The following is a 12,175-nucleotide window of genomic DNA, read 5'->3' on the forward strand; positions in this document are numbered from 1 at the left end:
TTCTTAAAAATAAGAAGCCCCCAGAAGATTTTGTTTTGTACAATTGCCTAGAATTGTACCACAGAGCCACCACTGCTGCAGACAAGATGGTAAATTGCAGTTAGTGTTTCCACATTGTGTGGAGGGAGAAGGGGGAGCAGTGGTTGGGAATGGGTATTGGGTTAGCCAACAACAGTGTCTGTTATAGTATACACAGTAAAGCAAGAAGTAAAATTGGGGAAATAGGTAAGGCATGTTAATCAATACAGGATTTCTGTGTAGACACTCAACATGCACTTGGAAATTTTTGAAAAATGGTAAATATTCTGAGACTTTGCCAAGGCCCCCTAAAATTGCTTGAAGTGATAGTAGGGGTTATCTATATTGTGGATGAGCAACTTTAGCCTGAGAATATAGAGTCAGACCAGAGCTCCAGAGCATGTACACTGGGAATAGCCCATATGCGTTTCCATGTATTCAAACCCAACTTACACCCCCAACCGCTGCCCCAATTCGCCTAGTCATCCTCTTCTTCACTCCCCACATCTATCGATCCCCAAGTGCAAGCAACTCTACCTCCCAAATGTGACTGAAAACACTTTTCCTCTCCCATCTTACCGATCCCATTGTGGTGCAGGCCCTCACTACCCACCTACATTACTACAACAGGAGCCTTAGTCCTTTCTACTAGCATTTTTTGGGGGCATGGGGATCAATACACAATGATCCTGTTGGGTGATATTTCTAAATTCAAATTGAGTATTTTTTCACTAGCTTTCTTAAAAATCCTTTCTCTTGACGGTAAAATCAAGTATCCTTTTTCAAAACTTCAGAGGGCCTTCACTCTCTGGTCTTCCTGACCATCCTCTCCTGACTCCTTCACCTTCCCTAATGCACCCTTTGCCACCAAGTTGCTTCAGTTCCCTGTATACCACAGACATATCATGCACTTTCTCTCACATGTTCTTTCACTATGAATAGCTTTAGTGTCCATTATTCACAAGGCCTACTCCTTTCATGTCCTCTAACTTTCTTCTTAATGGTAACCTCATTTGTCATGTCTTCCCTTTCATGTGCCTCTCTTCGGAGCTTCTAGAGCAACTGTATTCTTATCACACTGGCTTACTATCTCACACTTACTTATCATTGTAATTGTTTGTTTATTCACGTGTATCTCTTTGGCCTTTTAAAATTCATGACCATCTAAGTTTTCGAGGCAATGGAATGAAATGCCAGTGTCACCTATGTGCTAGCGTTGCCCTGCCCTTTACTCTGACACAAAAGTCAGGAGCAGGCTAAGAGCTACAACCTGATTCAGGCTGTGAATCTAGACTATGTCTTTGTGTCTTTACCTGCTTCACTGTCAACATTTAATGTTGTTCCCGATATACTGTGGGTGCATTTATTGGATTGTTGAAAGGAGAAAGGGAGGTCAAGTTTTGGCAAATCTTCCCTTCTTTATGATAAATAGTGCAAACTCCACTCTCTGAAACTCAGCTCAAAATTTTTTGCCTTGGTTAAGCCTCAAAATATTAACTTCCAAGGCAACTCTTTACATCATAAAGGTATAGTAAATCATTTACCTGAATGTGGGTGCTGAATCTCTGTGGAAGATTTGACAGGCCCATGAGCAAGAAGGCAGGTGCTCATTAGGTCGTGAACAACTAGATGCAACAGGAAATAACAGCTACTTGACTTGTTTCACTTCCACAGGTTTTCCCTGATCCCAGGCTTCTAAACTCTTTCAAATTATTCCCTGCACTTCTTTCTATAATAAGTGTAATCTTTACCTTCTTTAGATTATTTAAATACATAGAAAATCCTTTTGTCCTTAGTTGTGTAAAAGGAAACTTCAGCCTAATACATCCACATTATGAAAAATTCCAAATTAATGACCTTTTGGATTAATGACATTTTACTGAAGCAATATTCCTAATTATGACTCTGGCATTGCTGATGCAGACAGAGCAAACTGAAAAAAGTAATTTAGCTTTCTATCTTGATGCATTAAATTTTTTGAACTCTAAATATAGATTCTTAGGAACTCCTGAAGTTTGGAAGAAGCACCTTGATAGCCAGTTTTTCTCCCAGTAACTTCAGGGAAAGAGTCTGAAGGAACCCAACATTGTTTCCACATCCACATTATGAAAAATTCCAAATTAATGACCTTTTGGATTAATGACGTTTTACTGAAGCGATATTCCTAATTATGACTCTGGCATTGCTGATGCAGACAGAGCAAACTGAAAAAAGTAATTTAGCTTTCTATCTTGATGCATTAAATTTTTTGAACTCTAAATATAGATTCTTAGGAACTCCTGAAGTTTGGAAGAAGCACCGTGAAAGCCAATTTTTCTCCCAGTAACTTCACGGAAAGAATCTGCAGGAACCCAACCTTGTTTCGAGGACCATCAGTATACCTTAAAGACCAAAGCAGCAACACTTAAGATTTACATATTGACCAAGCATTGGTGATCCAGGATGCTTTTGATAAAAGGAAATGTAAGTTAGTTTTCTTGCTGAATCAGATGAACAAAAAAAAAAAATGTGTATTTGATACCTTTCCTATTTAATAGATTTTATATTTTATTTTAGGAAGGCAGGATAAATTGTGGTTTGTCTTTTAGGCAAAAAATAGCATTTTATAAATAGTGGTGTTCATCATTCAAGCACTGAGATAACTTAAATCTCTGACAAGTTCCTTGGGCTCAATCCTGAGAAGCAATTCCTCTGGACATGCCTGGACTCTCCCACACAGAGCCTCTCTTCCTGTCTCTCAGGTGAGTTCCAAGCTGGGACCACAATCTTTTAATTTCAGGTACCCAATCTGAAGCAATTATCCCAGATTTCTTGGGGGTGAAAAATTAGTGCTTGATTCAAAGGCTGCAGAAATAGAAGATGTGATTCATTCAGGCACCACTGACAAATGTTATAGCCTTAGATAAATCACTTAACTCATTAGAGCCTCAAATCTCCATCTGTAAAATAAGAAGGTTGGAATAGAAAATATCACTTCATATTTGTATACACTCATCCCTCAGTATCTGTGGGGGTTGGTTCCAGGACCACTTGAGGACACTGAAATCCACAGATACTCAAGTGTCTTATGTAAAATGGCGTATTATTTGCACATAACCTACACACACCCTCTTATAGACTTTAAATCATCTCTAGATTATTTATAATACTAATACAATATAAAAACAATGTCAATAGTTATACTGTATTGTTTAGGGAATAATGGCAAGAAAAAAAAGTCTGTCCATGTTCAGTACAGACACAATCATTGTAGGCCTTTTCATCTGCAGTTGGTTGAATTCCCGGATAGGGAGAATCAACTGTACTATTAAGCAATTTGCAAATCACTTCAAGTGTTTTCTCACTTGGTCTATAACAAAACTTGATGTGAAAGGCTGGGCTTGGGTGAAATTAATATCCATATGTTAACAATGAGGGCTAACAGGGGAAACTAGTTTTCCACATTCACAGCAAGTAACTCACTGGTTTGAGCAAACAACGGCACTCAAGCATGAGTCTTTTGATTCTACTTCTTGCTCTTTTTTTTTGCAATAATAGGCTAGTTTACAAAGTTTTTTTCAGTCCCAACATTTTTTCAATTTTAATTCCTAATGCAGTATGGCTAAAGTCCAGTAATAATATTTTATGAGATTAAATTTATTGTATCTTATCAATTCCACCCAAGTGGTTGAGCTCCTATGCACTAAGCTCTGTGTTAGGTGCTCAGGAAGGCAAAGATGAATAAGACTTGCTTTATTTTACTTCATAACACCATTTTATACCATTACCAAATTATATGAATATATATTTTTATTCAGACCAAAGCTGCCAATCCTGGGTAATTTTATGCTCATTTTATAGAAAAAAAAAAGAAAGAAAGAAAGAAAAAGGCAGACTAAGGCAAAGAGCTAAAGAAAGACTCAGAGACAGATGTATTTTATTTTTTCTTTCTTTTTTTTTTTTGGAGGAAGATTAGCCCTGTGCTAACATCTGCCACCAATCCTCCTCTTTTTGCTGAGGAGGATTGGCTCTGAGTTAACATCCGTGCCCACCTTCCTCTATTTTATATGTGGGATGCCTGCCATAGCATGGCTTGATAAAGAGTGCATAGGTCCATGCCTGGGATCCAAACCAGTGAATCCTGGGCTGCTGAAGCAGAGAGTGCGAACTTAACTGCTATGCTGCTGGGCCAGCCCTGAGACAGAAGTATTTTAAAAAGAAGAGAAGAGGTTTTCTTGCAAGAAATGTAAAGAATATCAGATTTTTGCCCAAAGTAATAAATAAATAACCAAATAAATAAATTAACAAATATTTAAAGGAAAGAAAACACACACACACAATCGCTGAGGTTACCAAATTTGCTTTAGTTTTTTTTTTTAAAGATTTTTATTTTTCCTTTTACTCCCCAAAGCCCCCCTGTTACATAGTTGTGTATTTTTAGTTGTGGGTCCTTCTAGTTGTGCCACGTGGGACGCCGCCTCAGCATGGCCTAGATGAGTAGCGCCATGTCTGTACCCAGGATTTGAACCAGTGAAACCCTGGGCTGCCGAAGCAGAGAGTGCGAACTTAGCCACTCGGCCACAGGGCCAGCCCTTGCTTTAGTTTTTACATGGTAAAGAAATAGAAATTTTCATCATATTAACAAATTTATAGCTAATATAAGCATGGTCAAACTTCAGGATAAAATCATTTTTGTTAGAGAATCCAAGATTTTGGCAAATAATCTTTCAATTATTTGTTGTAGTTCAAAGTCATTAACTTATTTTTTTCAAGTTGGATTAAGTAATTTACTTCTAAAGAATCTTCTTCTGGACAGAAATAGCTTTGGAAATTCTCACTTACTTTGTTGGTTTAGTCTAAAAGTCACATCTATGGTAATGATATAAACTCTACTCATAAAAATATTTCTTGTAGTACCAATAGTCAAGACTATGTGGTGTATTCTTTACTGAATTTTATTAAAAATTTCCTCCTCAAAATTACATTTGGATCTTTAGCTCATATCAGTACCCTTTAGGTATTTGTAAGACAAAAGCAGAGACCAACTGTGAAATAGAAGACTAAATGGCTCTAATTTATTAAATAAATTTTAAATAAACCAGAGGAATAAGACACATTGTGAACAGAGGAAGAAATTTAAGGGTACAGTAGACTTCTCATAGGCAACAAAGCAAGGCAAAAAACAATGGGCCATTATCTTGAAAGTACTAAAAGAAAAAAACCCTGAGCCAGCCCTAATGGTCTAGTGGTTAAAGCTTGGCACTCTCACTGCTTCAGTGGCCCAGGATCATTTCCCGCTTGCAGAACCATACCACCCATTTGTCAGTTGCTGTGCTATGGTGGCAGCTCATATAGAAGAACTAGAAGGACGTACAACCATGCACTGGTGCTTTGAGGAGAAGAAAAAAATAAAACAGGAAGATTGGCAACAGATAATAGCTTAGGGCAAATCCTTCCCTTTCAAAAAAAAAAAAAAGAAAATAACCTGTCAACTTAGAATTCTATACCCAGAGAAAATATCTTTCATGAATGAAACTTAAAGATTTTTCAGACATACAAAAGCTAAAATAATATATCATCAGCAGAGGTACATTAAAATAAAAATGTAATGATGTTCTTCAAGCAGAAAGAAATTTGTATTGGATGGAAATAAAGATCTGCAAAAGGAACGTACAGCACTGGAAAAAGTAATTTCATGTACATAAAATTTCTTCTTATTCATTAAATCTCCTTAAAAATAATTGACTATTTAAGAATGCAGTCATACATTGCTTAAAACTGGGACACATTCTGAGAAATGCACCATTAGGCAATTTCATCATTGTGCAAATGTCATAGAGTGTACTCACTCAAACGTAGATGCTATAGCTTACTGCATACCTAGGCTGTATGGTACTAATCTTATGGGACCACTATTATATATGCAGTCTGTCATTGAACAAAATATCATTATGTGGCACATGACTGTAATAATGTTGTAGAATGGAGTATATGAGATGTGTAAAAGTAAAATGCCTGGAATAATAACACAAAGGCTGGAGAAAGAGAAATGTAAATATAATATTATACTGTTCTCATTTTTAAAGTAAAATGGCATAATACTATTTGAGTATAGACTTGATGAATTAAAGATGTAAATTTAACTGCAAAGCAATCACTAAAATAACATAAAAACTTATAGCTAATAAGCTAATTAAGGTGATAAAGTGGAATCATACAAAATATCAAATCAATGCAGAATCAGAAAAAAGTAAAAAAATGAACACAGAATAAACAAGATAAATAGAAAATAAATAGTAAGACAACAGATGTTAAGCTTTAATATGTCAATAATTACATTAAATATAAATGGTCTAAATTCCAATATTAGGTAGTGGCTGGCAGATAGGTTGAACAAAAAGTGAAAACTATGCTGCCTATAAGAAATGTACTTTAACTATAAAGACCCAAGAAGGTTAAAATTAAAAAAATTAAAAAGGAGTACCATGGAATATTAATTGAACAAAATTTAAGTTGTCACATTTATATCAGAAAAAGTAGATTTCAAAGAAAAGAATATTATCAGGTATAAAGAATGCCATTTCATTTTAATAAATCAGAAAATTTTTTAGGATGAATTAGTCTGAATATTTATACACCTAACAACAGAGCCTCAAGTAAAGAGCTACAAGGAGAAATAGAGAAATCCATTTGTAACCAGAGATTCCATTACTACTCTTTCAATAACAAGGAGATAGACTATAAATAAAGATATGGAAGATTGGAACAGCATTCTCAATCAACTTGATTTGGTTGACACTTTTGGCGCATTTTACTGAATAACATGAGAATACTCATTATTTTCAAGTGCATACAGAACATTTACCAAGATAGACCATATTCTGCACCTTAAAACAGCTCTAAATAAATTTTAAAAGGATTCAAATTGTAGAAAAGTATCTTCTCTGACCACAATAGGATAATAAAAATTATATCTACAAAATCTGCAAGTATGTGGAAACTACATAATAAGCTTCTGAATATCATATAGGTAAAAAAAAAAAATAGGGGGTGGCCAAGTGGTGTCGTGGTTAAGTTTGTGTGCTCTGCTTCAGTGGCCCAGGATTTGCAGGTTTGGATCCCAGGTGCAGACCTACACACCACTCATCAACCCATGCTGTGGCAGCATCCCACATACAAAAAATAGAGGAAGATTGGCAAAGATGTTGGTCAAGGGACAATCTTCCTCGTCAAAAAGAGGAATATTTGCAACAGATGTTAGCTCAAGGCCAATATTTCCAAGAAAAAAATAAAAAGAAGAAAAATATAACCTGAGTAGTCCAATGTCTATGAAAGAAATTGAATTTTTATTTAAAACTCTTGTCATATAGAACACTTCCATATAGCTTCACTGGTGATTTCTAACAAAAATTTCAGGAGTAAATAGTATAAATCCTGCCCAATCTATTCCAGACCATTGATGATGAAGAGATACTTTTAAAATCATTCTATGTATTATCCTTATATCAAAACTAGAAAAAGATACTATAAAAATAGATAACTAAAGACCAATAATATTCATAAATATTGATGCAAAACTTCTAAACAGAAATTTAGCAAATCAGATCCAACTACACACACACATACAAATATAAATACATAGTACATCATGATAATTGGTGTTAACCAAGAAATGCAAAATTAGTTTAATATTTGAAAACCAATCAATGCAATTCACCACATTAGCAGACTACAAAGAAAAACTTTATAGTTATCTCAACAAAAGCAGAAAAATCATTTGACACCATGCAACGTCAGTTCTTTTTTTTTTAAAGATTGGCCACAAGGTAGCATCTATTGCTAATCTTTTTGGGTTTTTTTTCTTCTTCTCCTTAAAGCCCCAAGTACATAGTTGTATATCCTAGTTGTCAGTCCTTCTAGTTTTGCTATGTGGGACACTGCCTCAGCATGGCTTGATGAGCGGTGCTAGGTCTGCACCCAGAATCCTAACCAGCAAAACCCTGGGCCACCAAAGCAGAGCATGCAAACTTAACCACTTGGCCACAAGGCTGGCCCTGAAACATCAATTCTTGATAAAACTACCAGTCAATTAAGAATAAAAGATAAGTCTCCTAACCTGATAAATGGGAACTATGAAACTCTATAGCTAACTTCCTTCTTAATTGTGGAAGCATGAATGCTTTCTCTTTAAGATCAGGAAAATAACAACAATATCCATTCTCACCACTTCTATTCAACATTGTACTGGAGATTTCACAGTGAAATAAACAAGAAAAAGAAATAAAGACATATATATTGGAAAGGAATAAGTAACACTATTTTATTCACAGAAAACATATTTTCAGTGTGGAAAATCCAATGGATTCTATAAAAAAGCAACCAGGACAAATAGGAAAGTTTAACAAGTTAGGTGGAATACAAGATCAATAAACTAACATGACATATTTCAATATGCTGGTAATCAATAATTAGAAATTAAAATTACAAACATATGCCATTTAAATAGGATAAAAGTAGGAAATACTTAAGAAATTTTATAGAAGTTGGCAAACTGATTCTAAGGTTTATATGCAAATGCAAAGCACCTAGAATTGCTAAAACCACTTTGGAAAAGAAGAAAGTTGACTGACTGACACTGCCTGATTTCAAGACAAATAGATCAGTGGAGAAAAATAAGGAGTCCAGAAATAAACTCACACAATATGGGAACAACCGGTTTTCAACGAAAGTACAAAGACAATTTAATAAGAAAGAAAAGACTTTTCAACAAATTGTGGTGGAAAAAAATTGGATATTCTTATGGAAAAACACAATCTTTGATCTATATCCCATACTATACAAAAATTACCTCAAAATATATCACAGCCATAAGTATAAAACCCAAATCTATAAAACTCTAGAACGAAACAGAGAAGAAAACCTTTTGGACCCAGAGATGAGCAAAGATTTCTTAGGTACTACACCAAAAGCATGATCTATAACAGGATGAATTGATAAATTAGATTTCATCAAAATTATAAACTTCTTGGGCTGGCCCAGTGGCATAGTGGTTAAGTTTGCATGCTCCTTATTGTCAGCCCAGAGTTCGCTGGTTCAGATCCCAGGAACAGACCCATGCACCGCTTTTCAAGCCATGCTGTGGCAGGCATCCCACATATAAAGTAGAGGAAGATGGGCATGGATGTTAGCTCAGGGCTAATCTTCCTCACACAAAAAAAATTATAAACTTCTGCTCTTTGAAAGACAATTTGTGAGAGTAAAAGGACACATCACAGATTTGGAGAAAATATTTGCAAATAATATACCTGATAAGGGACTTTTATCTAGATTACTTAAAGAACTATCAAATTCAATAATAAGGAATCAAACAATCCAATTAAAAGATGAGCAGAAGTTTGAACAAACACTTCATGGAAGACAACGTGGAGGAAGAGAAACTTTCACACGCAGCTGGTAGGAATATAAGATGGTATGTGGTAGGCAGAATAATGATTTCTTATGTCCACATCCACATGTTAGTTTACACGGCAAAAGGAATTAAGACTGCAGATGGAGTTAAGGTTGCTAATCAACTAACTTGAGAGGCGGAGATCATCTTGATTATCCAGGACAGGTTTCCTCCTGTGTTTTATTCTAGAGTTTTATAGATTTAGGTTTTACCCTTTGGGCTGTAATGTATCTTGACAATTTTGTATATGGTAAGAGATATGGATCAGAGATCGTTTTCTTCCATAAGGATAGGCAAATTTTCCACCACAATTTGTTGAAAAGACTTTTCCTTCTCCACTAAATTGCCTTGACACTTCTGTTGAAAACCAGTTGCCCCCTTAAGTGTGAGTCTATTTCTGCATTCATTCTTCTCACTGATCTACTTGTCTTAAAGTCAGACACCGTTAGTCAGTCAACCTTATTCTTTATTATGTCTTTTATTCTATTTACTCTCCATTAATTTGCTCTTAGTTTTCTAGATTAGGTGGGCCTAATCTAATCACATGAGTCCTTAGGAACTGAGAACCTTTCCTGGCTGTGGCAGAGAGAAATGTGGCAAGAGAATAAGAGGCAGGAAGACGCACAGTTGTCAGCTATGCAGATGGAAAAAGAATGCCATAAACTAAATAGTGCAGACAGCCTCCAGAAGCTGGAAAAAGCAATAAAATGAATTCTCTCCTAGAGCCTCCCAAAAGGAAAGCAGCCCTCTGACGCAGCGATCTTTAGCCCATGCAGACCTGCATCAGACTTCTGACCTTCCGAGCGGTAAGGAAATGCATTCATGTTGTTTTCAGCTGCTAAGCATGTGGCAATTTGTTCCAGCAGCAACAGAAAACTACCATATGGTACAACTGCTTTGGGAAACACTTTGATATTTTCTTAAAAAGTTACATATACCGACCATATGATTCTTCCCTTCCACACCTAGGTATTTACCCAAAATAAATTTAAGCTCATATCTATACAAAGACTTACACTATAGTGTTTACAGCAACTTTATTTGAAATGACAATAAAACTGGAAACAAAAAAAAAGTGTACCAACAGATGAATAGATAAACAAATCTGGTGTACCCATACAACAGGATACTACTTAACAATTTAATAGAATAAACTATTGATCCATGTAACAAGATGGATGAATCTCAGAATAATTATACTAAGTGAAAAAAGAGTCAGAAAAAAATAATACATTCTATATGGTTTCATTTGGATAAATTCTAGGACATACAAACCAGTCTACAGTAACAGATCAGTGGTGGGCACGGGAGAAGTGGCATGGGTAGAGGCAGGTGAGGGAAAGCAAATAAGTATGAGGGAACTTTTGCAGGTGATGGATATGTTCACTAAATTGATTGTGGTGATGGTTTCACAGGTGTATAGGTATGTCAAAGTTTATCAAATTGTATACTTTAATCTGTGTCAGTTGTATCCCAATAGAGCTGTTAAAAGAAAATAAATGCAAAATATCATGGTTACCAGATTTATGCTAGTAAGTTCATAGTAGAAAAAAATGCCATTTTTCACACGTATTTATCCTATTTCCTAAAGGTCATGACTCAGCTTCAGATATCAACATAACAAAAATTCAGGATAAAATTGTTTTTGTTAGAAAGTCCAGGATTCCAGAAAATAATAAGGTTTTATTACCAGAATTACAGAATCAGACAGGATGATCCTGCTAATTTTGTTCTACCTTAGGGCACAGTATTTGTTTTGTTTGCTTGACTGTGGAATAAGGAGTGCTTTTGACACAGGGCAATGTGCCAGTTTTGGCTTCTTGAGAGCTAAATAATTTGCCCAAAGTCATATATAGTCATAACAAAAGTTGAAAACTGAATCCTAGCCTGTCTGATTCCAAAGCCCTCTCCTCTACTTCCTGCTGCTTTGGATGTTTCCCGCCTAGTTTGGTTGTGACTCTAAAATTGAAGGACAAAGCTACCCCAAGTTATAACAGACTTTAAAGAAATAGAAGCTTTAGAAAGCATGATAAATTGCTTTATTCAAGTTGCTTTATATTCGCTTTCCACATTTTCTACCCTGTCTGTTCTCCTTGTGATAAATCTTTTTTTCTTTTCTAAGTCCAGGATATTTCTGAAGATGGTTCCAGAGAAACTACTGTCTCATGGATTTGGGAGTTTTATATTCCTGCTGCAAATTTCTAGAGCCCTCATGAGTTGAGCACACCGCTGCCGTTCTCTGACTATTCAGAGCTGCCCGTCTCTCCCATCCCCTAGCTTTTCCTCAGTGTGCAGATGGACTCTTCTTGTTTCTATCCTTTCTCCATTTCCCACATAGAGGTTGGGGGCTCATTTTCAATTAATTCAAAGAGATTAAGATTCATTTTGTTAACTTGTGAAACTACAGAGATGCCGCTTTGTTGTCCACTAATACTAACGCATTAAAATGAAGCTCAAACGCAATATCATAGTAAAATACCTATCATTTATTGAGCATGTTCTATGTCTTTGTACTATAGCCTTGTTCCATATCCATGTGTTATCTGATATAATCTTCAAAAGTCTTTTAATAGATATTATTATCCTAATTTTACAGGAGAGGAAAATATGGTCCAGAGAAGTAATTTACAAAATTGTTTGCAAAGATGTTTGCCAAATGGCTCAGCTATTAAGTATCAGAATAAAAATTCAATCTCTTTAATGCCTGGCTCCAAAGCCAGGATCTCCTTA

The 12,175-nt window shown here is 35.6% G+C and overlaps 1 long non-coding RNA gene across 2 annotated transcripts in view; it reads left to right on the plus strand.

Annotated features, from left to right (window-relative positions):
- The window catches only part of LOC139081424 (uncharacterized), a 36,604-nt gene extending 24,670 nt beyond the window's left edge, over positions 1-11,934 (plus strand). Inside the window, exons 4-7 of one of the 2 annotated variants that reach the window (XR_011536517.1) lie at positions 2,284-2,481; positions 2,607-2,759; positions 10,169-10,251; positions 11,568-11,934. This is a non-coding gene — a long non-coding RNA (uncharacterized lncRNA). The remainder of the gene's footprint in view (positions 1-2,283; positions 2,482-2,606; positions 2,760-10,168; positions 10,252-11,567) is intronic. The other variant, XR_011536518.1, reaches the window with a different exon arrangement.
- The last annotated feature ends 241 nt before the right edge of the window (positions 11,935-12,175 follow it).

Source organism: Equus przewalskii, chromosome 2 (assembly GCF_037783145.1).
Source record: "Equus przewalskii isolate Varuska chromosome 2, EquPr2, whole genome shotgun sequence".
Lineage (NCBI taxonomy): Eukaryota > Metazoa > Chordata > Mammalia > Perissodactyla > Equidae > Equus > Equus przewalskii.